This window comes from Panthera onca, chromosome F2 (assembly GCF_046562875.1).
Source record: "Panthera onca isolate mPanOnc1 chromosome F2, mPanOnc1 haplotype 2, whole genome shotgun sequence".
In the NCBI taxonomy this organism is placed as follows: Eukaryota; Metazoa; Chordata; class Mammalia; order Carnivora; family Felidae; genus Panthera; species Panthera onca.
The window spans coordinates 23,869,585-23,896,826 of record NC_138356.1 but is presented as its reverse complement, the minus strand read 5'-3'; the positions used below and the strand labels follow the sequence as shown (position 1 = coordinate 23,896,826).

The 27,242-nt window shown below is 36.1% G+C and overlaps 1 long non-coding RNA gene across 1 annotated transcript in view; it reads right to left on the bottom strand.

Annotated features, from left to right (window-relative positions):
* Nucleotides 1–27,242, bottom strand: part of LOC132664192 (uncharacterized) — a 54,386-nt gene that overhangs the window by 24,024 nt on the left and 3,120 nt on the right. Inside the window, exons 3-4 of the long non-coding RNA XR_009603505.3 lie at nucleotides 26,089–26,146; nucleotides 25,745–25,933 (exon numbers count right to left, since the gene is read on the bottom strand). This is a non-coding gene — a long non-coding RNA (uncharacterized LOC132664192). The remainder of the gene's footprint in view (nucleotides 1–25,744; nucleotides 25,934–26,088; nucleotides 26,147–27,242) is intronic.

Genomic DNA, 27,242 nt, shown 5'->3' with positions numbered 1-27,242 from the left:
TATCATAATAAAGAGGTCTATCCAACAAGATCTAACAATTGCAAATATTTGTGCCCCCAACTTGGAGAAACTCAAATATATAAATCAATTAGTAACAAACTCATTGATAACAATACAATAATAATAAGGGACTTTAAAACCCCACTTATGCAATGGACAAATTATCTAAGCAGACTATCTAACAAGGAAACAATGGCTTTTGAATGACATACTGGACCAGATGAACTTAACTGAAATATTCAGACATTTCATCTAAAGCAGGAGAATACACACTCATTTCAGTGCACATGGAACATTCTCCAGAATGGATTACATACTGTGCCACAAATCAAGCCTCAACAAGTACAAAAAGATTGAGATCATACCATGCATATTTTCAGACCACAACACTATGAAACTTGAAGTCAACCACAGGAAAAAATTTGGAAATCAATAAAAACATGGAGGTTGGAGAACTTCCTACTAAATAATGAATGGGTTAACCAAGGAATTAAAGAAGAAATTAAAAAATACGTGAAAGCAAATGAAAATAAAAACACGACAGTCTAGAACCTTTGGGATGCAGCAACGGCAGTCATAAGAGGGAAGTATATAGCAATATAGGTCTATCTCAAGAAGCAAGAAAAGTCTCAAATCCACAACCCAACCTTACACCTAAAGGAGCTAGAAAAAGAACAGGTAATAAAGTCTAAAGCCAGTAGAAGAAAGGAAATAATAAAGATTAGAATAGAAATAAGTGACATAGAAACAACAACAACAACACAGCAGAACAGATCAACAAACTAAGAGCTGGTTCTTTGAAAAAATTAATAAAATCAATAAACCCCTACCCAGACTTAACAAAAAGAAAAGAGAAAGTATCCAAATAAGTGAATCTTAATTTAAAAAGGAGAGATCCCAACCAACACGATGGAAACAAAATAAATTATAAGAGAATATTATGAAAAATTATATGCCAACAAATTGGGCAATCTGGAAAACAATGGATAAATTCCTAAAAATATATAAACTACCAAAACTGAAACAGGAAGAGATAGAAAAATTGAATAGGCCCATAACCAGCAAAGGAATTGAATCAGTAATAAAAAATCTCCCAACAAACAAAAGTCCAGGGCCAGATGGCTTCCCAGGGGAATTCTACCAGACATTTAAAGAAGAGTTAATACCTATTCTTCTCAAACTGTTCCAAAAAATAGAAATGGAAGGAAAAGCTCCAAACTCATTCTATGAGGCCAACACTACCTTGATATGAAAACCAAAGACCCCACTAAAAAGGAGAATTACAGACCAAATAACCTGAGGAACACGGATGCAAAGACCAAATTCCCTGATGAACATGGATGCAAAAATTTTTGACAAGATACTAGTTAATTGAATCTGATAGTATATTAAAAGAATAATTCACCACAATCAAGTGGGATTTATTCCTGGGAGGCAGGGGTGGTTCGATATTTGAAATCAATCAACAATGATATACCACATTAATAAAAGAAAGGATAAGAATCAAATGATCCTCTCAATAGATGCAGAAAAGCATTTTGAATACAGCATCCATTCTTGATAAAAACTCAACAAAGTAGGGAGAGAGGGAACATACCTCAACATTGTAAAGGCTATATATGAAAGACCCACAGCTAATATCCTGAATGGAGAAAAACTGAGAGCTTTTCCTGTATGGTCGGGAATAAGATAGAGATGTCCACTCTCACCATTGTTAACTAAACAGTACAGGAAGTTTTAGCCCCAGCAATCAGACAACAAAAAGAAGTAAAATGCATCCAAACTGGCAAAGAAGAAGTCAAACTTTCACTATTCACAGACAACATGATAATCTATGCAGAAAACCCAAAAGATTCCACCAGAACATTGCTAGAACTGATACACGAATTCAGCAAAGTTGCAGGATACAAAATCAATATATAGAAATCTGCTGCATTTCTCTACACCAATAATGAAGCAGTAGAAAGAAAAAAGAAATCAATCCTATTTACAATTGCATCAAAAACCATTAGATACCTAGGAATAAACCCAACAAAGGAGATAAAATTCTGTGTTCTGAAAACTATAGAACACTTATAGTGTTCCATACACACAAAGAAATGGAAAAACATTCCATGCTCATGGATTGGAAAGACAAATATTGTTAAAATGTCTATACTATCCAAAGCAATCTATACATTTAATGGAATCCCTATCAAAATACCAACAGCATTTTTCACAGAGCTAGAACAAACAATCCTAAAATTTCTATGAAACCACAAAAGACCCTGAATAGCCCAAGCAATCTTGAAAAAGAAAAGCAAAGTTGGAGGCATCACAACTATATTACACTTCAAGCTATATTACACTGCTATAGTCATCGTGACAGTATGGTATTGGCACAAAAACAGACACATAGATCGATGGAGAATAGGGGTGCCTGGGTGGCTCAATCAGTTGGGCGTCTGACTTTAGCTCAGGTCACGATCTCACAGCTCAGTGGGTTTGAGCCCTGTGTTGGGCTCTGTGCTGACATCTCAGAGCCTGGAGCCTGCTTCAGATTCTGTGTCTCCCTCTCTCTCTCCACACTCTGTATCCCCTCTCTCTCTCTCCCTCACTCACACTCTGTCTCTCTCTCTCAAAAATAAATAAAATGTTAAACAAAAAAAATTTTTTAATGGAGCAGAATAGAAAACCCAGAAATGCACCCACAACTATATGGTCAACTAATCTTTGACAAAGCAGGAAAGAATATCCAAAGCAGGAAAGAATATCCAATGGAAAAAAGACAGTCTCTTCAACAAATGGTGTTGGGAAAACTGGACAGCAACATGTAGAAGAATGAAACTGGACCACTTTATTATACCATACACATAAATAAACTCAAAATGGATGAAAGACTTAAATGCGAGACAGAAAACCATCAGAATCCTGGAGAACACAGACAGCAACCTCTTTGACATCAGCCCTAGCAACTTTTTACTAGATGTGTCTCTGGAGGCAAGAGAAACAAAAACAAAAATAAACTATTGAGACTTCATCAAGATAAAAAGCTTCTGCATAGTCAAGGAAACAATCAACAAAACTAAAAGGCAACCTACGGAATAGAAGATACTTTCAAATGACATATCTGATAATAGGTTAGTATCCAAAATCTATAAACAACTTATCAAACTCAATACCCAAAAAAGAAATAATCCAGTTAAGAAATGGGCAAAAGACATGACACACATTTTCCAAAGAAGATATATATATATGGCTAACAGACACAGAACAGATGCTCAATGTTACTTATCATCAGGGAAATACAAATCAAAACCACAATGAGATACCACCTCACACCTGTCAGAATGTCTAAAATTTACAACACAGATAAAAACAGATGTTGGTGAGGATGTGGAGAAAGGGGAAACCTCTTACACTGTTGGTGAGAATACAAACTTGTTCAGCCACTCTTGAAAATAGTATGGACTTTCCTCAAAAAGTTAGAAGTCAAACTACCCTATGACCCAGCCATTGCACTACTGGGTATTTACCCAAGGTATACAAAAATACTGATTCGAAGGGGCACATGCACCCTGATGTTTATAGCAGCATTATCAATAATAGCCAAATTATGGAAAGAGCCCAAGTATCCATCAACTGATGAATGGATAAAGAAGGCAATGGATTATTCAGCCATCAGAAAGAATAAAATTTGCCAATTGCAATGACATGGCTAGAGCTAGAGGATTATGCTAAGTGAAATAAGTTAGAGAAAGACAAATACCGTATGATTTCACTCATGTGTGGAATTTAAGAAACAAAACAAATGAACATAGGGGAAGGGGAAAGAAAAGAGAGAGGGAGGCAAACCGTAAGAGACTCTTAACTATAGAGAACAAACTGATGGAGGTAGGTAGGCAGGGGAAGATCTAAATGGGTGATTGGCATTAAGGAGGGCACTTATTGTGATGAGCACTGGGTGTTATATGTAAGCGATGAATCACTAAATTCTACTCCTGAAACCGGTATTAACCTATGTTAACTAATTAGACTTTAAATAAAAACTTGAAAACAAAAACAAAAATAAATAAAATAAAATAAATAAATAAACGCACTAATTGATAAGACACTGAGTTGTTCCTCTTCAGGGAAGGGGTAGTGTGTTTTTTTTTCAAATTTATTGAGATATAATTGACATAGAGGACTGTATAAGTTCATTTATCCATTCTACTGTTGATGGACATTTGGGTTGTTTCCAGTTTTGAGCTCTTAGAAATAATGCTGCTATGAACATTTTTATATATGGCTTTTGGTGTTCACATATACACATTTTGTGTAAATACCCACAGGTAAAATCGTGGAATATGCATATGTTTGGCTTTACAAATTTGTGGCTAATGGCTTCCCAAATTGTCTGTGACAATTTATGCTTTCTCCAGCAGTGTATGAGAGTTCTAATTACTCCACATCCTTACCAGCCAACACTTAGTATTGACATTTTCATTTTAGCCATTCTAGAGTAGGTATAGTGGTATTGTATTTACTTAGATACTCTCTTTTGTGAAGTGCTTCCTTTGCCCAGTTTCTACTGAGTTGCCTGTCTTCTTTGTATTTTCTGTATATGCATCGTTTTTGCTGTAAGTACTGAAAATATCTTCTCTCAGTCTGTGGTTTGCCTTTCACTGTCTTAATGTTGGATTCTTATGAACAAAAGTTCTTAATTATAATATAACCCATATTATGTTTTTCCTTTAAGGTTAATACTGTGTTAAGAAATTTCAATTACCCCCAAGGTTCTGAAGCTATTCTCTTATGTTTCTATTCACATTTAGAATTACAATCCATCTAGAATTGATATTTATATATGGTATTAGGCACAGGTCAAGATTTCTTTTTTTGCACATTAATGTCTAATTGACCCAGTATCATTGACTGAAAAGGCCATTATTTCTTCTGCTGCACTGCACAGTTGCCTTTGTTGTAAATCAAGTTACTGTGTATGTGTGGGTCTGCTTCTGGACTCTTTCTTCTATTATTATGGACTAATGAAAAACAAAGCCACTTTCTTTCATTTCCAGATGATTTTGAAATATATTTGATATCACTCCCCATACATATAAAATAAATAGTTTTCAAGGCCAACCACAGTCTGAATCCAACCTATATTTCTAACATTACCTCCCACCAGCGGCTGGCACAAGAATCTTTAGCTCTAGCTGAGTCATGCTGAGTCCCTGGTCCAATTCTGGTTAAATAATGTATTTTAAAAACTTCATCTCCATTACTTCCTGGTGACTAGAACGAATTTTGCTGCTCCCAAGCTAATATCTCATGAGTCTGGGATATATTGATGGAATTACACCTTGACTCTTAATCTCTGACTCCATGCTTTATTGGTCTGACTTTACATTTGCCACAAGGTCCTGATTCTAATTCAATTCCCTTACCAATTATGGTGTAAACCTGGACTTCCTGCTTGACTGGGACCCAAACACCATGCCTGAATATTGCCAAAATGTTCTTAATGAGACTAAAAATGTTTCTGTGGAAACTCAAACCAAGTGGGATCTGTTTCAAATGCTTCTTGAGACTGTAATGCACCTCCATTGTTGGCTGCATTTGTGAGTTTTGCCTAGAGATCCCAGCCATGGTGTCCACTCTCTAAAGTAAGCTCCATGGGTAATCATTGCAGTCCCAGGTCATGTATCTTCTTGAAAGTTGTGATGTCAACAGATCACGACTATGAGGGCCAGCCCAGAGCCAGGCCTTTCTTGTAGTCTTTATCCTACATTTTCTCTTTTTTACTCTTTCTCTCTCACTTGCAGTCCAGCAGTCATATTCTGTCTTGCTTCATAATCAAAATCATATGTATTTCAATATCTAACCTATGTCTCTAACTTCACAAGCAGCCATGCCATCCTAATCATCACTTATAAACATTCCAACTTTACTGTCTCCATGAAAAGATGCTTATTCTTATGCCCCTCTATGTTAATTGCAGTATTATTTATGATAGCCAAGATATGGAAGAAACCCAAGTGTTCATTGATAGAGGAATGGATAAGAAAAAAGATACACACACACACACACACACACACACACACACGGAATATTACTCCGTCATAAAAAAACAAAATCTTGCCATTTGCAACAATGCGAATAGAACTAGAGGGTATAATGCTAAGTAAAATAAGTCAGTCAGAAAAAGACAAATACCATGTAATGTCACTCATATGTGGATTTTAAGAAAAAAACAACCAAACAAGAAAAAAAGAGACAAAAAAAAAAAGGACAAAAAACCACTCTTAAATATAGGTTGTCAGGGGGGAGGTGGGTGGAGGGAGGGGTGAAACAGGTGAAGGGGATTAAGAGTACGTTCATCATGAGCAATGATGTATAGAATGTTGAATCACTATACTGTACACTGGAAACTAATATAACACTGTATGCTGTTACATTGGATTAGAAAATTAATTTTTTAAAAGATGCTTATGCTTTCCCTTCTTTTTTCACAGCTCTACCTCTCCCTTAAGACCCATCTCAAATCATCCCCTCCCAATCTCCTTTCATTTGCTTTTATTTGTATGTCTACTTCAGCATGTATCATAACTAGCCTTAGATCATAAGTAATTATATGTGTCTATATAATTCTATAATTACATTTGTCTGTTTCCCTTACAGACTGTGGAACACTGGACAATATTTTTAATACCTATGAATCTCAGTCTTGGGCCTTGTGCATAGCAGAGTTGTAAATATTTACTGAGTTTAAGTTGTGTGGTGGAGGGGAAAAGATAGGATTGACTACTGGCTATACCACGTATTTACCTGCTACCCCACATGCCTGCTGTGTGACCTTGGCTAAGTCATTTAATTTCTTTGAGTTTCTCAGCAGCAAAATTGGGAATAAACTGCCTTGCCAGTTTATTATTAAATGACATGATATGTTTAAGTGCACTTAGCATATAGTAGTCTCATAGTAGAAACAATTTAAGTCTTATTTATTTAAGTCATCTCTACATCCAATGTGGGGCTTGAACCCACAACCCCAAGATCAAGAGCCAGACACTCTTCTGACTGAGCCAGCCAGGCACCTCTAGTAGATTTGTTTTTAATATAAAGTTTCCTAAGTATAAAACAGAGAATAGAACTAACAGATGAAATGATGAGTTTCCCAGGAATAAATGATTGGAAAGTTCTTATGCTAGAAATCCCATCATTTTATGTTTTGATTTAAAATTATCAAATATAGGGGCACCTGGGTGGCTCAGTAGGTTGAGCGTCCAACTTCAGTTCAGGTCATGATCTCATGGTTCATGAGTTCCAGCCATACATAGGGCTCTGTGTTGACAGCTCAAAGACTGGAGACTGCTTTGGATTCTGTCTCTTTCTCTCTCTGCCCCTCCCCCACTAGTGCTCTGTCTCTCTCTCTCTCTCTCTCTCTCTCAAAAATAAACATTAAAAAAAATTTTTTTAAATAAAATTATCAAATAATATTACAGTGGGGTATTTTAAGATATTAATCTCTGGTCTCACTACTTACATGCCATTACCAACAGTAAATGCTATCTCATATAATTTAGCATCAACCTGATAGGAAATTTGAAGTGACTATAAGTAAATAATTTCCATCAGGATATAATTGGATAGGCAAATTATTTCTAACCGATGAAACATTTTCCATTAGCTGCTGTGGAAGCTGGATGTTCTACTACAAACAAGAGTGGGGTTGCTTTAGAGGATTCATACTACCAGGCCTTAGTTCTATATCTAGGCTGGCTGTACTCTCCACATAGGGGATTCTTTTTCCCTTGGCTCTTCACGTGGCTTACTGTTTCTCAGGTTTCATGTCCCAACTTGAATATCAATCACAGTTATTTCCTGTGGCTACCCTATCCAAATGAGGTACCACTCCCTGCCTAACTCTATTATATACCAGTCTCTTTGTTTCCTTCCTAGCAATTGGTAAAGTGTAATTGTTTATGTATTTGTTCAATCAGCCTGTCTCCCTCTATACACTATAAGTACCATGAAGGAAGGAACCATGTCCCTCTGGGTTACAGCTGATCACCAGAGCTAGTGCATAATAGGTACTCAGTGAATAACTAATGGACTGATTAACTTAACAATGTAAATAAACTTATTGCTCACCACTACCCTGTTTACCTCAACAGCTTCTTCATTCAACTTCTAGTTGGTTGAAGAGCTCTCAGGACTAAATTCCACGAGTTTTTACTTCAATGGTTCTAAAATTTGGGGCCACATTTTCTCTTCCGCAAAGGTTTTTTAGATATTGATCTACTGTTTTTTAGTGCCAGAATGGAGAATTCTGATGCCAAACTGATTTATTCTTCTTAATTTTGTAAGGCAATATCTATAGGACTTTTTCTTTATGTTTAAGTTCTAGTATTGTTATTAGGCTATGTGTCTCTGCTGATTGATCTGTATTACCTTTCCAAAAAATTTCATTAGAATACATTTTTAACTTTTCCCAATTTTTTATAAGAATTTCAAGCCTTGAGAAAACTTAATACTACAATGAACACCTGTATACTCTTTACTTAGATTTATCAGTTAACATTTGCCACATATGCTTTATCTGTCTTTATATATATATATAGTTTGTTTTAAAAAATTGGCTCATGCAATATGGGGGCTGGCAAGTTTGAAATCCATAGGGCAAACTGGCAGGCTAGATATTCAGGTAGAAATTGATGCTACAGTCTTGAGGCAAGATTTCTTCTTGAGGAAAGCCTCAGTTTTTGCTCTTAAAAGCCTTCAAGTGATCAGATGGGGTCCCACTCAGATTATCAAGGATAATATCTTCTATATAAAGTCAACAGGATTGTACATGTTTATCACATCTACAAAATACTGTTACAGCAACATTAGAATGTGATTAAATAAGTGGGTACTATATACACTAGCTGAGATGACACATGAAATTAGCTATCAAAATTATCTCTACATTTCTCTATGTAGCTATAGCTCTTTATGTAGAATACATATACATATGTGTGTGTAAAATTTGTAATTTTGACTGACCATTTGAAAATTGCAGAAATCCTGACACCTTTACCCAGGTGTCCTAAAGACTATTCTCATATATAACCACAATACAGTGAGTACAATAAAGTAACTTCAATACAGTTAAATTAAAATTTCCCCAATTGTCATATTTTAAATCTAGCATTTACTAAAGATTACTTATTGCCTTTTTTTTTTGTCTTTTTACTCTTCTTTCTCCCTTCTTTCCTTCCTTCCTTCCTTCCTTCCTTCCTTCCTTCCTTCCTTCCTTCTTTTAAACTCTATAGTCAATGTGGGACTCAAACTCATGACTTTGAGATTAAGAGTTACATGCTCTACTAAGCCAGCTAGGCACCTCATCATTTTACTCTTTAATTCTTGCACAATCCTCTTCTGTTACACTTGTCGGGTTTTTTTTTTTGTTTTTTGTTTTTTTTTTTTTATGCTGACATTTTTTTAAGAGCCCTGGCCAACAGTGTTAATGAATGTCTTACAATCTGGATTTGACTGATTGTTTCCTCATGATTAGATTCAGGTTAAAATTTTAGTCAAAGAACCCTAAATAAGGAATGCTGTATATTTACCATTAAATCCCACTAGGAGGCATATAATATCAGTTTGTCTCTTCATTGGTAATACTGTTTGGTTCATGCAGTATCAGCTAAATATCTCTATTAGCAAAGAATATGCCTTACCCTTTGAAATTTATAAGTAATCTAAGGGTTGGTCATTTGTGACTATCCTCTTCTTCAGCAACATTTTATCTAATGGTATTAGTGTCCATTGATGATCTTTGCCTGAATCAGTTATTACACTGGTAGTTACAAAATGGTGATTTTCTAATGATCATTACTTCCTCATTTATTAGCCAACATTCTTCTGTAAAAGAGAAGTTTTCCCTTTCCCTTTTCTTTTGGAGCACTGGTATGATTTGTGGATTTTTTCTAATATTTTATGATTCATTACCATAATTATTCTTTTTTATAACCAAAATATACCAATATGACGAGTGGGAACCCCTTCAAAATAGGATACTAGTTCCTTTTTACATGTCCCCATTATTATGTGTACACTTACTTTTTGTCACAATGATATGTTTTTGGCTAAGCTTGAGCTTTCCGTGCCCCAAACTTCCTTTTAGTGAGGAATAATACTTGAAACCAAGTCCTGTGCTCATTGTTACTGGATTATCATTAGTTCTATGCCCTATCAGTGGGTAGAGCTAGAGTATGTATGCATGTTTGTGTGTGTCTTTCCCTCCTTTTTTCATATGCATAGGATAGCATGCTGTATCCTCTTCCATGCCTTGCATTTTTTCACTTAATCATTCCATGTACAAAGAGATCTTTCTCATTATTTTTATAGTTACACAGTATTCCATTGTGTAATTGCACCATAGTTTATGAACTGTTCTACTATGGATAGACTCTTATATTGTTCCAATAATTTTGTAGTATAAATAATTCCACAAGTAACCTTGTAGAAATTTTATGTTGTATTTGTGGAGGGGTAAATCAGTGTGAATTTTCTGAAGCAGGAACGCTGGAACAAAGGGTAAATGCATGTTTACTGTTGCTAGATATTGCCAAATTCCCCTCCAGAGAGGTTGTACCATTTTTCATTCCCAACCACAATGTATAAAAGTGCCTGTTTTCCCACACTATTTTAATTTCTACCAATCTGAGAGCTGAGAAATGGTATCTCAGTGCAGTTTTACTTTGTGTTTCTTTTCTTTCTTTTTTTTTTTTTTTAATGTTTATTTATCTGTGAGAGACAGAGCATGAGCAGGGGAGGGGCAGGGAGAGAGGGAGACAAAAATCCGAAGCAGGCTCCAGGCTCCAGCTGTCAGCACAGATCCCCACGCGGGGCTCAAACTCATGAACCACGAGATCATGACCTGAGCTGAAGTCAGACGCTTAGCCAACTGAGCCACTCAGGCACCCCTGTGTTTCTTTTCTTATGAGTATAGGTGAACACTTTCTCATGCACTGAAGGTCCTTTCTCTTTTTTTTTTCTGTAAGCTGTCCGTTCATGTCTTTTGACCGTTTGCCAGTCAGGTGTTTGGTCTTTTTATCTCCCTTTATTTTTAAGTTATTTAGAAATTAGGGACATTATTTCTTCATCTAGGATTGCCATATTTTCTCCCACTTTGTCATTTGTCTTTTGATTTTGCTCATGGTGCTTTACTTCTAGTAAATATGTAGTTTCATTTTTTACATTTAGATCTTCAATTCATTTGGAAATTATTATGATATATATTGTGAGGAATAGATCCAATTTATGTTTTTTCAAATGGCTGTCTAGTTATCTCAATACCATTTATTAAAACATCCATCTCTTCTCTGGTGGACTGAGATACCAGTTTTCACATATTAAATTTTCATGCATATTTTGGTCTCTTTCTGGATTTTCTACTCTGTTATACTGATTTGCCTATTCACATACCAGTACCATGCACTTAAAAAAAATGTCTATTTATTTATTTTGAGAATGCAAGCATGAGTGTGCATGCATGCAGGGGAGAAGCAGAGAGAAAGGGAGAGAGAATCCCAAGCAAGCACCACACTCAGCACGGAGCTCCATGAGGGGCTTCATCTCACAAACCATGAGATCATGACTTGAGCTGAAATCAAGAGTCAGACACTTAACCAACTGAGCCACCCAGGCTCCCCCATGTACTTTTAATTAAAGTTTTATTGTGTCTGGTAAGGCTAATCTGCCATTATTATCTTTTTCTCTTTGTGTAGCTATTCCTGCATGTGTATTTTCTCATGAATGCCCTTTAGGATCAACCTACATAGTTCCAGGGGAAAAGATTATTATTTTTATTCAAATCACATTAAGTTTATATATTAACTTAAAGAAAACTGGGATATTTTTAAACTAATACATTTTATTTTTTTAGAGGATCTTTGGGTCCACAGCAAAACTTAGCAGAAAGTACAGAGTTCCCACACACACACCTGGCCCCACACATGTATACCTTCCTCAGTTAGTGACATCTTGCACCACATTGTACATTTACACAGTTGTACACAATGTACCACATGGGACATTTATTAAAATCAATGAACCTATATTGACACATTATTACCGCACAAAGTCAATAATTAGGTTTCATTCTTGGTGTTGGACACTCTATGGGTGTTAGATAAATGTATAACGATATGTATTCACCACTGCAGTATCATACACAATAGTTTCTCTGCCCTAAAATAAGATTCTGTGCTCTGCCTATTCATTCCTCCCTCCCCCTAACTCTGGCAACCACTGATCTTTTAACTGTCCCCATAGTTTTGTCTTTTCCGGAATGTCATATAGTTGGAAGCATGCAGTATGTAGCCTTTTCAGATTAGTTTCCTTCACTTAATAATATGTGCTTGTTTCCTCCATGTCTTTTCATGACTTGATAGCTCATTTCTCTTTAGGGCTCCAATAATATTCCAGTGTTTGGATATACCACAGTTTATTCATTTACTCACTGAAGAACATCTCAGTTGCTTCCAAGTTATGGCAATTAAGAATAAAACTGCTATAAACACCCATGTGCAGGTTTTTGTGTGGACCTAAGTTTTCAACACTTTTGGGTAGATATCAAGGAGCACTATTGCTGGATCATATAAGAATTAGTTTAGTTTTGTAGAAACCTCAAACCGTCTTCCAAAGCAACTCTACCATTTTGTATTCCTGCCATCAGTGAATGAAAGTTCCCATTGCTCCACATCCTCTCCAGCATTTGATATGGTTAATATTTCAAATTTTGGGTATTCTAATAGGTGTTTATGACATGTCATTGTTTTAATTTGCAATTCTCTAATGGCATGTGATGTTGAACATCTTTTCATATGCTTACTTGCCATCTGTATATCTTCTCTGGTAAGCTGTCTGTTCAGGTCTTCTGCCCATTTTTTATCTAAGTTGTCATTTTCTTATGGTTGAGTTCCTTGTATATTTGGGAAGACTGTTAAGTTTTTATCAGATGTGTCTTTTGCAAACATTTTCTCCCATGTTGTGGCTTGTCTTATCATTATCTTGAAATCATCTTTTGCAGACAGGAGTTTTAAGTTTTAATGAAGTTCAGCATATCAATTATTTATTTTGTAGATCATGGCTTTAGTGTTATGTTTAAAATGCCATTGCATACCCAATGTTACCTAGATTTTTCCTGTATTATCTTCTAGGAGATTTATAGCTTTGTGTTTTGGATTTAGGCTTATGACCCATTTTGAGTTAATTTTTGCAAAGGATGTAAGATCTGAGTCTTTTTTCTGTGTGGATGTCTAATTCAAGAACCATTTGTTGAAAAAATTATCTTTACTCCATTGTATTGCCTTTGCTCCTTTGTCAAAGATTTGTTGACTATATGTGGATGTATTTCTGGGCTCTTTATTCTGTTCCATTTATCTATTGATTACTGTAGCTTTATAGTAAGCCTTAAAGTTGAGCTGTATCAATTCTCTGATTTTGTTCTCCTTCAATAGTGACACAACTATTCTGGATCTTTTCCTCTCCATATAAACTTTAGAATCAGTTTGTCAATAACCACAAAATAACCTGGGATTTTTATTGAGATTGCATTGAATCTGTAAGTCAAGTTGGGATGAAGTGACATCTTGACAATATTGAGTCTTCCTATCTATGAACATGGACTATTTCTCCATTTATTATTTCTTTGATAACTTTCATCAGTTTTTAAAAAAGATTTTTAGAACTTTTAATTTTTAATTAATCTTTACACTCAACATGAGACTTAAACTTATAAACCCAAGATCAAGAATTGCATTCTCTACTGACTCAACCAGCAGGTGTCCCTATCTTTCATCAGTTTTGTAGTTTCCCTTACATAGGTCTTATGTTTCATTACATTTATACATAATTATTTCCTTTTGGGGGGGTGCTAATGTAAATCATAATGTGTTTTTAATTTCAAATTCCACTTCCTCTTTGTTAGTATACAGGCCATCTATTTTTGCATATTAACCTTGTATCCTGCAACCTTGCTATAAACACTAATTAGTTCTAGGAGTTTTGTCAGTTATTTTTGGGTTTTCTATATAGATGATTATTTTATCCATGAACAAAGACTCGTTTCTTCCTTCCCAAACCATATATTTTTTATTTCCTTTACTCGTTTTATTGCATTAGTAGGACTTCCTGTATGACACTGAAAAACAATGACAAGAAGGACATCCTTGCCTTGTTCCTGATCTTAGAGGGAAAGATTCTTATTAGTCATCATTAAGTATGATATGAGCTATGCGTTTTTTATTTTATTTTATTTTTTAATTTACATCCAAGTTAGTTAGCATATAGTGCAACAATGATTTCAGGAGTAGATTCCTTAATGCCCCTTACCCATTTAGCCCATCCCCCCTCCCACAACCCCTCCAGTAACCCTCTGTTTGTTCTCCATATTTAGAAGTCTCCTATGTTTTGTCCCCCTCCTGTTTTTATATTATTTTTGCTTCCCTTCCCTTGTGTTCATCTGTTCTGTGTCTTAAAGTACTCACATGAGTGAAGTCATATGATATGTCTTTCTCTGACTAATTTCGCTTAGCATAATACCCTCTAGTTCCATTCACGTGGTTGCAAATGGCAAGATTTCATTCTTTGTGATTGCTGAGTAAGACTCCATTGTATATATATACCACATCTTCTTTATCCATTCATCCATCGGTGGACATTTGGGCTCTTTCCATACTTTGGCTATTGTTGATAGTGCTGCTACAAACATTGGGGTGCATATGTCCCTTCGAAACAGCATACCTATATCCCTTGGATAAATACCTAGTAGTGCAATTGCTGGGTCGTAGGGTAGTTCTTCTTAATTTTTTGAGGAACCTCCATACTGTTTTCCAGAGTGGCTGCACCAGTTTGCATTCCCACCAGCAGTGCAAAACAGATCCTCTTTCTCTGCATCCTCACCAACATCTGTTGTGGCCTGAGTTGTTAATGTTAGCCATTCTGACAGGTGTGAGGTGATATCTCATTGTGGTTTTGATTTGTATTTCCCTGATGATGAGTGATGTTGAGCATTTTTTCATGTGTTGGTTGGCCATTTGGATGTCTTCTTTGGAGAAATGTCTGTTCATATCTTTTGCCCACTTCTTCACTGGATTATTTGTTTTTTGGATGTTGAGTTTCATAAGTTCTTTATAGATTTTAGATACTAACCCTTTATCTGATATGTCATTTGCAAATATCTTCTCCTATTCTGTTGGTTGCCTTTTAGTTTTGCTGATTGTTTCCTTCGCTGTGCAGAAGCTTTTTATTTTCATTAGGTCCCAGTAGTTCATTTTTGGTTTTGTTTCCCTTGCCTCTGGAGACGTGTTGAGTAAGAAGTTGCTGCCGCCAAGATCAAAGAGGTTTTTGCCTGCTTTCTCCTCAAGGATTTTGATGGCTTCCTGTCTTACATTGAGGTCTTTCATCCATTTTGAGTTTATTTTTGAGTATGGTGTAAGAAAGTAGTCCAGGTTCATTTTTCTACATGTCGCTGTCCAGTTTTCCCAGCACCACTTGCTGAAGAGATTGTCTTTATTCCATTGGATATCCTTTCCTGCTTTGTCAAAGATTAGTTGGCCATACGTTTGTGGGTCAATTTCTGGGTTCTCTATTCTGTCCCATTGATCCAAGTGTCCATTTTTGTGCTAGTACCATACTGTCTTGATGATTACAGCTTTGTAATATGGCTTGAAGTCCGCTAGCTATGGGTTTTTTATGAATAATTTTTATCAAGTTGAGAAAGTTCTCCTCTATTCCTAGTTTAATGAGAGTTTTTATCATGAATGGGTGTTGGATTTTGTCAAGTGTTTTTTCTGTATTTATTGATATGATCATGTTATTTTTCTTTTTTAGTCTATTGATATGATGGATTACATTGATTTTGAATGTTAACAGTCTTGCAAACCTGGGAAAATTCCTAATTATGGTGAATAACTCTTTATATATTGTTGGATTATACATGCTAATATTTTGTTGAGGACTTTTGCATCTATATTCACAAGAGATATTGGTTTTCTTTTCTTGTAACACCTTTGTTTGGTTTTGATATTAGGGTAATGTTGGTCTCATAGAATGAGTTAGGACATATTCCCTCTGCTTCTATCTTCTAGGAAACATTGTAAAGAGTTTGTATAATTTCTTTCTTTTTTATTTTTTTTATTATTTTTAAGGTTTTTAAAAAATTTATTTATTTTGAAAGAGAGAGAGCAAGCAAGCAGAGGAAGAGCAGAGAGAGAATCCCAAGCAGGCTCTGTGCTGTCAGCACAGAACCCGACGTGGGGCTCAAACTCACAAAACTATAGATCATGACCTGAGCTGAAACCAAGAGTGGGACACTTAACCGACTGGGCCACCCAGGTGCCCCTATATAATTTATTTCTTAAATGGTATAATTCACCAGTGAATCCATCTGGGCCGGGCTTTAGGTTTTGTAAGGTTATTAATTATTGATTCCATTTCTTTAATAGATGGAGGATGATGCTTATTTAAAGAGAGCATGTGCAAGTGGGGAGAGGGAGAGAGAATCTTAATCAGGGTCCACACCCAGTGCAGAGCCCAACATGGGGCTCGATCTCATGTCTGTGAGATCATGACCTGAGCCAAAATCAAGAGTCAAACATTTAACCAACTGAGCCACCCAGGTGCCCCAATGTAGGACTACTTAGATGTCTATTACTTCTTGGGTGAGCTTTGGCAGAGTATGTCTTTCAAAAAATTGGTCCCTTTCATCTTGGCCCTCAAATTTGTGGGTACAGAGTTGTTCATAATAATATTCCTTTATTTTCTTTCTAATGTGCATGGGATTTGTAGTGATGTTCCTTCTTTTGTTTACGGTATTAGTAATATGTGTTTCTTTTCTTAGGTAGTCTGGCTTTAGGCTTATTGATATTATTTATTTTATCAAAGAACCATATTTGGTTTTGTTGATTTTATTGATTTCTTATTTTCAATTTCATTGATTTCTGCTCTAATTTTTATTATTTATTTCTTTTGTTTACCTTGGATTTAATTTACTCTTCTTTTTCTAGTTTCTAAAGGTGGAAAATTTTATTGAATTTAGACCTTTTTTCTTTTCTAATATGTGTATTTGATGCTGTAAATTTCTCTAAGTACTGCTTATACTGCATCCCATAAATTTTGGTAAGTTGTAGTTTCGTTTAGTTCAAAATATTGTAAACATTTATCTGGCAGTTTCTTCTTTGACCCATGCATTATTCAGAATTGTGTTGATTAATCTTCAACTATTTTGAGATTTTCCAGGTATCTTTATGTTGTTTCTAGGTTTTTTTTTTTAAGTTTATTTTGAGGAAGAGAGAGAGAGGGTGCATTTATGGGTGGGGGAGGGACAGAGAGGGAGAAAGAATCCCAAGCAGGCTCCACACTGACAGTGAGTAGTCCGATTCAGGGCTCTAACTCACAAACCATGAGATCATGACCTGAGCTGAGATCAAGAGTTGGACTCTTAACAGACTGAGCCACCTAGGAGCATTTTTGTTCCTAGTTTAATTCCATTGTTGTCTAAAATCAGACACTGTATGACTTCCATTCTTTCAAATTTGTTAAGGTGTGGTTTAAGGCCAAGTACATGGTCTCTCTTGGTGAATGTTCCATGTGAATTTGAGAAGAATATGTATTTAGCTGTTGTTGGATGAGATAGTCTATAAATGTTAATTCATCCAGTTGATTGGTGGTTATGTTGAATTCAACTATATTCTTAATTATTTTCTGCCTGCTGGATTTGTCCATTTCTAAGGGAGGGGTGTTGAAATCTCAAATAGTGAATTCATCTATTTCTCCTTGCAGTTCTATCAGTTTTTGCTTCACATATTTTGACGCTATTTTAAAGTGCATACACATTAAGGATTTTTATGTTCTCCTGAAGTATCGATCCTTTCATCATTATGTAATACCCTTTTTTATCCCTGATAAGTTTCCTTACTCTGAAATTTGCTCTGTTTAGAATTAAACAGTTACTCCGGCTTTCTTCCGATTCGTGTTAACATATCTTTCTCTATTCATTTCCGTTTAATCTATAAGTGTCTTTATATTTAAAGTATGTTTGTTGTACATAGCATATAGTTGTATCCTGTTTTTTGATCCACCTTGATAATCTCTGTCTTATTTAAAGTGATTGTTGATAAGAGTTGGATTAAGGTCCACCATATTTTTTCACTGTTTCCTACTTGTTTCCATTCTTTGTTCCTATTTTTGTTTCCCTTGTTTATGCCTTTATGGTTTTAACTGAGCATTTTATAGGATTCCATTTTCTTTCCTTCCTAAGCAGAGTGTGTGTGTGTGTGTGTGTGTGTGTGTGTGTGTGTAGTTTTTTAGTGATTATCCTACAGTTCGCACATTTACAACTAATCCAAGTCCACTTTCAAATAACACTATACTGAATCAAGAGTAGTGCAAGTTAATTTATAATAACAAAATAATCCTAACTCATCCTTTCCACCCTTTGTATCATTGCTGTCATTCATTTCACCTGTACATAAGTTTGTATAAATATATATGCACATACATAATTGAATACATTGTTGCCGTTATTAGTTTGAACAAACTTATCTTTTAGATCAACTAAGAAAAACAAAAATGAAAGTTTACATTTTACCTTCACTTATTCCTTCGATGTCTTCTTTATGTAGTTACAAGTTTTTGATCTATATCGTTTTCTTTCTCTCTGAAGAACTTCATTTAACATTTCTTGCCAGGCAGGTCTACTGGCAATAGATTCCCTTTTGTCTGAGAAAGTCTTTGTTTCTCTTTCCCTTTTGAAGGATAATTTCACAAGATACAGAATCGTAGTTTGGTCGTTTTTCCCTCTCAACAATTTAAATATTTCAGCCCATTCTCTTCTTGCTTGTATGGTTTCTGAGAAGTTGAATACAATGCTTTTCTTTGTTCCTTTATAGGCTGTCTTCCCCTTGTGGCTTCTTTTAAGATGTTTTCCTTTATCTTTGATTTTCTGCAGTTTGAATATGTTATGCCTACACTTAAATTTTTGTGTTTTTGTTTTTTTGGCATTTACCCTGCTTGGTATTCTCTGAGTTTCCTGGACCTGTGGTTTGGTGTCTAACATTAATTTGGAGACGTTCTTAGCCATTCCTGCTTCAGTATTGCTTCTGTTCCTTTCTTTCTTCCTTTTTCTTCTGGTGTTCCTATTACTTATACGCTACACCTTTTGTAGTTGTCCCACAGTTCTAGGATATTCTGTACTGGTTTCTTTTTAGTCTTTTTTTTCTCTTTGCTTTTCAGTTTTGGAAGTAAGTTTCTACTGCCATATCCTCAAGCTCAGAAGTTCTTTCCTCAGCCATGTTCAGTCTTCTCATGGGCTCCTCAAAAACATTCTTCATTTGTTACAGTGTTTTTGATCATTAACATTTCTTTTTGATTCTTTCTTAAAATTTTCATCTCTTTGCTTAATTACCCATCTGTTCTTGCACGTTGTATACTTTTTCCTTTAAAGTTTTTGGTATTTAATATTAAAAAAAATTCCTGCTCTGATAGTCCCAACATTCCTGCCATATCTAACTCTAGGTCTTACATTTATTCAGTCTCTTTAAACAATTGTCCTCCTAGCACAGGAATGTGTTCACAAACCCAAAAACTCTGTTTCGGGGGTTTTTATGGAGATATCATCATGCAGGCATGTTCAATTACTAACTCAATATTCAGTGCCTCTCACCTCTCTGGGGGTTTGGAGAGTTGGACTGACATTCTAGGCTCCTAATCAAGGCTTGATCTTTTTGCCCATCAGCTGCCATCCTGAATATATACAGAGGCCTGTCAAGAGTTAACATATGATGCTCTATCACTGAGAAAATTCCAAGGGACTTAGGAGCTTTGTGTCAGGAACCAGGAACAGAGGCAAAATATATATTCTTTATTGTACTACATATTTTAAAATATTTTTTGTTCCATTTTTTGCTTTTCTTCAGAAGTCATCAATTATGGCTATATATTTATATATATGAATATTTTTATGTCTTCCATATCTATCATTTCTTCTCTACTCTTTTTTTAAAATGAATATCCAGTCTGTGTTGTTTTTTTTAAGTTTGTTTGTTTGTTTATTTATTTATTTATTTATTTATTTTTTTTTTTTGAGGGTGGGGTGGGCAGGGGGGTGCAGAGAGAAAATCCCAATCAGGCTCCGTGCTATCAGGACAGAGCCCAATGTGGGGCTCAAACCCACAGCTGTGAGATCATGACCTGAGCCAAAACCAAGAGTAGGACACTTAGCCAACTGAGCCACCCAGGCAGTTGTCTCAAAAATGTCTGTTTTAATTTTCTATTGTCTCAAAAATGTCTGTTTAAAACTGAGGGAGGATGGGGGGGTGGGAGGGAGGGGATGGTGGGTGATGGGTATTGAGGAGGGCACCTTTGGGATGAGCACTGGGTGTTGTATGGAAACCATTTTGACAATAAATTTCATATATTGAAAAAAAATGTCTGTTTATAGTTTGTTTGGATCAGGTTCTACACAAGTTTATAAAACTATATTTATTTAATATCCTCTTATCTTTCATTCTGTGAGTTTTCTTCCACTTCTCTTTTTGTTATTTATTGAAGAAATTATATCATTTGTCCTTAGAATTTTCTATAATCTGACTTTAGCTATTTGCAGCCTCATGATACAGTTTAATAAATTCCTCTATTTTGCACCTCTCTCATCCTTATTTCCTATAAACAGAGCATGAGATATAGAGTCTTGATAAGATTTTTTTTTTTTTTTTTTGGCAAGACCACTTCACATTACTTCCTATTGTATCATCTTCAAGAGGCATATACTATCTGGTTGTCCCACTATTACTGACATTAAAATTGATCAATTCATTCAGGTATATCAGTATGATCCATCCATAATAAAGTTCCATCCATAACAAAAGTTCCCCTTAACTTTTGTTCAAACTGATTCCTTTGGCACCCATTAATGATTGATGCCATGTTCCATTATTTCACTAGGGCTAGCACAATTATTCTTTTTCTTTTTTTTCATAGCTTCCATGTACAATATCTGTAATTCTTCTGTAAAGAATTCCCTTTCATCAATTATTGGGTCACCTTGAAATACAATTTATATAGGAAAGGCAGGAAAATGCTAATCTTTCCCCTTTTTCCCCAATGAGTTGGTGACCTAGCAAACTCTAAAGATGACCAATGAGGGTTTTTTTTTTAGTATTGTTATGAATTTAAATTTTATGACACACAAACATACACATATATATTTCCATGTATACAATTATGTGCTTCAGTTTATTACAGTCCTTACTTGTTTTGTTGCTCAAACCATCTTCTTTTTGCCAGAAGATCCCCTTCAAAGTTGGCTTCTCTGATAATTTTAAACTCTGTTCATTTTTCATTTCATTTGATAAAGCCAATTAAGCAAACAGAGCCAGCAACAGAATAAAGTGTAATATTTACCTAATGATTCTCTAAATTTTCACATAAGTAATTCTAAGTGTACCTTCAAATCCCCAGAGTCTGAAGAACATTCTGTTTTAAATAATTTACCCAACAGTAAAATTCATGCTCTAAGAGGATGTACTATATTTACCCTGTGATTTCATATACCCTATAATCATAAGATTATATTTCCCCCAGTCCTATGATATTATGATTTAAGAAGCTATTAGGAGCCTTCCTCAACATCAAATCAAATAATTATGACCAACATTGCCCTCCTTCTTCAGTTGGTAACATTTTCAAATATTTCCCACTCTATTGACTATCTTTAGCCTAAGAAATTGCTCAAATCTCTTTTTGATAACAAACAAGAAACAAAACTTTCCCCCAAAACTTTCCCTCTTGACCTGGCATTTATCTCGAGTATAGTCTCATCTCCTTTCTCTTCTCAGCTAAGACTCTTGATGTCTCCATATCTTCCCTTACCAGTTCACTCAACAATTCATTCCAATGAAAAGTAATCTGATGACTATCAGTGATATACTCCACATTGCCAGTTCAGTTGAACTTTTTTTTTTTTTCTTTTAATTTTTATGAGTCCTCTTGGATGAATTTACATTACTGATTACTTACTCCCTATTCAAGACTCTTTGGCTTTTAGGCCACTCTCTCCTTAAATGTTAGTGCTCCCCTAGCCTCTGACCTCAGCAACATCTTCTTCCTAAACTCTCTCTTGGGGTAATCTCTTTATTTTCATAGTTTCAAATATAATCATTTTACTTAATGAGCTGTACTCCATGTGGTGCAGTTTCCCACTCTACTTTCAAAACTGCCCCATGAGCTTTGTTTGATGAAATCTCAGGAAAGAGCTAGAACTTCTCCAATTCCTCTGTCACAAGAACAAGCTTGTATCAGTCATTATAATTTTCAGGCCATCTAATGTTATATCACAATCTAAAACTTCACTTAAATGAAAGCTTCTCCCTACCTTCTCCCAGCTTAAGTCTGTGATGTAAGATTATCTGCTGAATATATTCCATTTAATTGTGGTAGTGACTTCTGTCCTTTTGTCTCTCTGGCATTTCTTTTGTCATCGCCCCTCATTCTAGTATGAGAAGCTTCTTTCTTATGGGAGAGCTCATCACATGTGATTTGAGTGGGGCGGACTGCCCCCCTCCCCCCATGCTAGGAGAGTCAGCCCAGGCCTAACCAATCAGAGTACTTCACCTCTCTCATCACTGATTTGTTGAGAGATAGAGCTGATGAGAGCTAAGCTGATTGGAGGCCCTCCCAGATATTTGCTGCTAGAACTATCCACTAGGGCTAGTTAGCTGGTAGGATGAGTCTGTAGACTAGTAGCCATTTTGCTCACCACAAAGACTGACAGAAAAAGAGCCCTCCATATCAGCTGAGCCTCTGTTCTGAGGATTTTCTAGTGAATTCATTTGAGATATATTTTACAATTTCCCTAGAAAAAGGCATGACAGATGTCCTATAGTTAATTTAAAATCCTGAAGCATGTCCAAATGAATTATTTTTTTCTTCCCCTTCTACTTCCATTTCTTCTGTATCTACCAATTCCCATATTTTCTAGTCAAAAAACCTGGCACTTAACTCTTTCCTTGTCCCCTTCATACAACAAATCTTAGTCCTATCTGTTACCCTGCCTAAATATCTCAAGAGCTCTTCCTTTTATTTCTCTACATGCCCTAGTCCAAGCCCACATCCTCCACTTGTCAAACACTTACAATAGCCTCCTTTTATGATTTTTCTTTTCTGCTCTTACCTGACTAAATCTGTTCATTCACCAGAGAAGTCAGGGCAAAACACAAATCTGGTCTTACTACTTCCCATTTGAAAACATCTCACATTTGGCAAATGGTTTCTAAGATAAAGTCCAATCTCTTCATGAACCAACAAAGCCTTCCAAGGCCATGTTTTGCCTGCCTCTTGTCTCCCACCTCCTTCCATCAATTTCAATTGGGCAATATCAAACTTGTCATTCCCTTTCAACACCAATTACATGGTTCCTGCTCCCTCTGCCCAGAATGCCTCTCTTTTACTGTTTTCACCTCTGCAAGGTCCTTAGTTCTTCCAGAAAGTGGTCTTAAGCTCCTAGACAAGGACAAGTGCCCCCCACTTATGATCCCATAATAGCAAGTAAGTCGCTTTTTCCATATTCTATCAAAATCCTTTCATCTGTTTTCCTGATTGTAAGCAATGTGAGTATGGGGACTGTTTCTTACTCATTTTTAGATCCCCAGTGCCTGGCATTCAATATATGCTTTTTGGACAAAATTACCACAATTTTTTTTATTTTGTCAAACTGAAAAGTCACAATTAGATATATTTGGGGGCATCAGATATTCTTGGTAAAATGTAAAATCCACATTGCCTATTAAATTTCATAGTTTAAAATGAATCAATTTGGGGGCACCTGGGTGGCTCAGTTGGTTGAGTGGCTGACTTCGGCTCAGGTCATGATCTCACGGTCCGTGAGTTCGAGCCCCATGTCAGGCTCTGTGCTGACAGCTCGGAGCCTGGAGCCCGTTTCAGATTCTGTGTCTCCCTCTCTCTCTGCCCCTCCCCTGTTCACGCTCTGTCTCTCTGTCTCAAGAATAAATAAACATTAAAAAAAAAATTTAATAAAAAAAATATTAAAAAAAAAATAAAATGAATCAATTTGATTAGAGTTATTTTTATTATAAAACTCCATTGATATGGGTCCTTAAGAGAATAGATTTGGAAGGATTTTTTAAAGAATTCAATCTGTAGAGTTAGAGTTCCCAAGGTAGAATTCTGATTCTGCTATGGATAAGCATGTGACTTTGGCAAATTATTACCTAGCCTCTCTAGGCCTGTTTTCTTACCTGTAAAATGAGAATTGTTTTATGTATTTCATAGTGCTGTTTTAAAGATTAAATCATACAAGAAATACAAGTCTCTCTTGCATTGCCTATATGGCACATATAAATATTCAATCCCAAGTAGCTGACATCATTATTATTAATAAAGGCAGGTCTGGAAGGATGCCACATGTGGGGAAGGACACTGGGTGGGGCTGGGAAAGGCAACATCCCAACCTTGAAACTTTGCTTATGGCAAGCTCAGTTCAAAGCACAGTCTGGTTCAAAGACCAGACTGTTCTATGTTCACAAGGGGTATGAAATTTGGGGATCTTGTCATAGGTATTTCTCAGTCACTGCCACACACACCCCACTTCTTATCTCTAGCCAACATGTCATCTGCCCACTGGAGAGAGAACTTGGGGTAAGTCAGAAGAAAAAGTAGGTATTGCCTGTCAACTGGATGGTGATATGCAGTTCACAAAGCTTCTTCACATTAATGATCTCACCTAGACTCCACCACAAACCACGTGTTGGCATTTTTGTCCCTATTTTACAGATGATGAAACAAGGTCCAGAAAAGTTTAAATGACCGATTCCAGGTCATGAAACTAAGAAGTAGCTGAGTTAGGATTCAAATGTAGGCCTTATGATTCCTAGTCTAGAGCCTTTTCTGACACATGGTAAACAGAGATCAGGCAAAAGGGGGCATAAAAAAGGGATGAGAAAGTTAGGCAGGAGGGAAGGTCATAGAATGAAAAAGAACTATCTGGCAAGGACAAAATCAGTAGGGCTGCCATCCATCCTAAGCAGCAGAGAAAGGATAAATATGTTTTTGGGCAATGATGGCCTTATGAGCAGGTGAAAAGAGGGAGATATGAATTATGATGACACAGTTATGGAATTTTTTACAAGGAAAATCATTTATCTGGAAAGTTTTGAAAAAATAATTGACTCCCCATTTTACAGATGGAAAAGTCCAGACCGAGGAGATACCTACCCAGCCTTCAATCTCATATCATTAATGGGAGACCAGTCCAAAGACCAACCATGACTTACTGGTATGGATATATTAAAATCTTGAGGTGCTTTTATTTTTTAAAAAATAGCTTTATGGGGGAGGGGTAGGGGATGCCTGGCTGGGTCAATTGGAAGAGCCTGCGACTCTTGATCTTTGGGTCATGAGTTTGAGCCCTACGTTGGGTATAGAGATTACTTTAAAACAAACCAATAAAAATAGAAATAAAAAGCTCTTTAGGGTATAATTTGTATACCATAAACTTCACACATAATTGCTCAAAATGTTGAGTAAATTTATACACTTGGGTAACCATCATCACAATCCAGTTTTAGAACACTTCTATCACCCACCCCCCTAAAAAATAAAACACTGAAATACTTCAGTAGTGGTTAGTAAATAACCACTTCCCTCAAACCCCCAATCAATCCTTCAATCCTCTGAATCACCCCAGATCTTCCTATAATCTAATTTCAGATACCTGGTCCACCGGGTAGGGAATATCCAGGCTCCTGCCCCAGCATTGAGCAGCTTCTGTTCTGCAGGGTTGGAACCTTTGCCACACCTGTGCCACATCTGTTGTAAAGTAACTTCAGTATCACCCCTGGGAAGGATGAAGGCAAGCATACAACTCCTCTGGTTCCCAGTCTGGAGCTTTTCACACAGGACCCTGCTTTTCAGAAAGATAGGAAAATACACAAGTGAACAAAAGAAAGCAAGTGCTATGAAATTATATCTACATAAAGGATAAACTGGTTTTGAAAGGTCAAGAGATTGAGCTGCTATCTATCATGACAGTTACCTCTTCAGTAGAGGTGTTCTTACCTTGAGGTTTATACACCTCTGCTATTGGATGAAGTTCTTCTGAAGGTCAGGTAACTCCCTGAAATACAAAATTTCACAGGTATGCGCATTTTTCTGTGGAGTGGGTCCATGGACAAAAAGGAAAAAAAAATAGGATAACTTGCTAAGAACATGTTTGATAAGAGGTTTAGGGGAGAAGCAAACAAGGAATGTGCTCAAGGAATGTAGACATGGGGAAAAGAATTCTAGCTAGAGGGACAGGTAAAGGGGAGAAAGTGAAGACGAAGTTCTCTTGATTCACAATTTTGTTTACAAACCAAATATGTATGTGAATCAACTATTTTTGACATGTAGAATAAGTCATACATATTAGGTCATACATACAAACCATTTGTTATTTTGCTAATTTTCTTTGTCCTTTATTAATAGATTTCACATGAAATGACTAGTTTGGGTTACACTTTTTTTAAAAGGAAACTTCATTTATTTTTATGTTTTATTTTTGAGAGAGAGCAAGAGTGAGCATGAGCAGGGGAGAGGAGCAGAGGCTCAACATGGAGCCCAACACAGGGCTTGATCCCATGACCCTGTGATCATGACATGAGCTGAAATCAAGAGTCAGACGCTTAACCGCCTGAGCCACCCAGGGTTATGCTTATTTTAAATTATCACTCGGGGACGCCTGGGTGGCTCAGGCAGTTAAGCATCCAACTTTGACTCAGGTCATGATCTCGTGGCTTGTGAGTTTGAGCCCTGTGAGTTTGAGCCCTGTGAGTTCGAGCCCTGTGAGTACAAGCCCCACGTAGGGCTCTGTGCTGACAGCTCAGAGCCTGGAGCCTGCTTCAGATTCTGTCTCCTCCTCTCTCTGCCCCTCCCCTGCTCGTGATCTGTCTCTCTCTGTCTCTCAATAATAAATAAATGTTAAAAAAAATTATCTTAAAGTATCACTCTAAATTGTGAATATGGAATTTTTGCTACTTTATTAAATCCCATCTGTAGCTCAACTGGATTACGCTAGCATTTTAAAATTGTTAACTAAGGCCCCCAGTATGTCTATATAAATTGCAGTGAAGTCAAATTCATTCCTAACATATTTATAAACATGATTTTTTAACTCAAAATAGTACAGCATTCCCATTGCATTTTATCTTAGACTTTTTAAGATAGTATTTTGG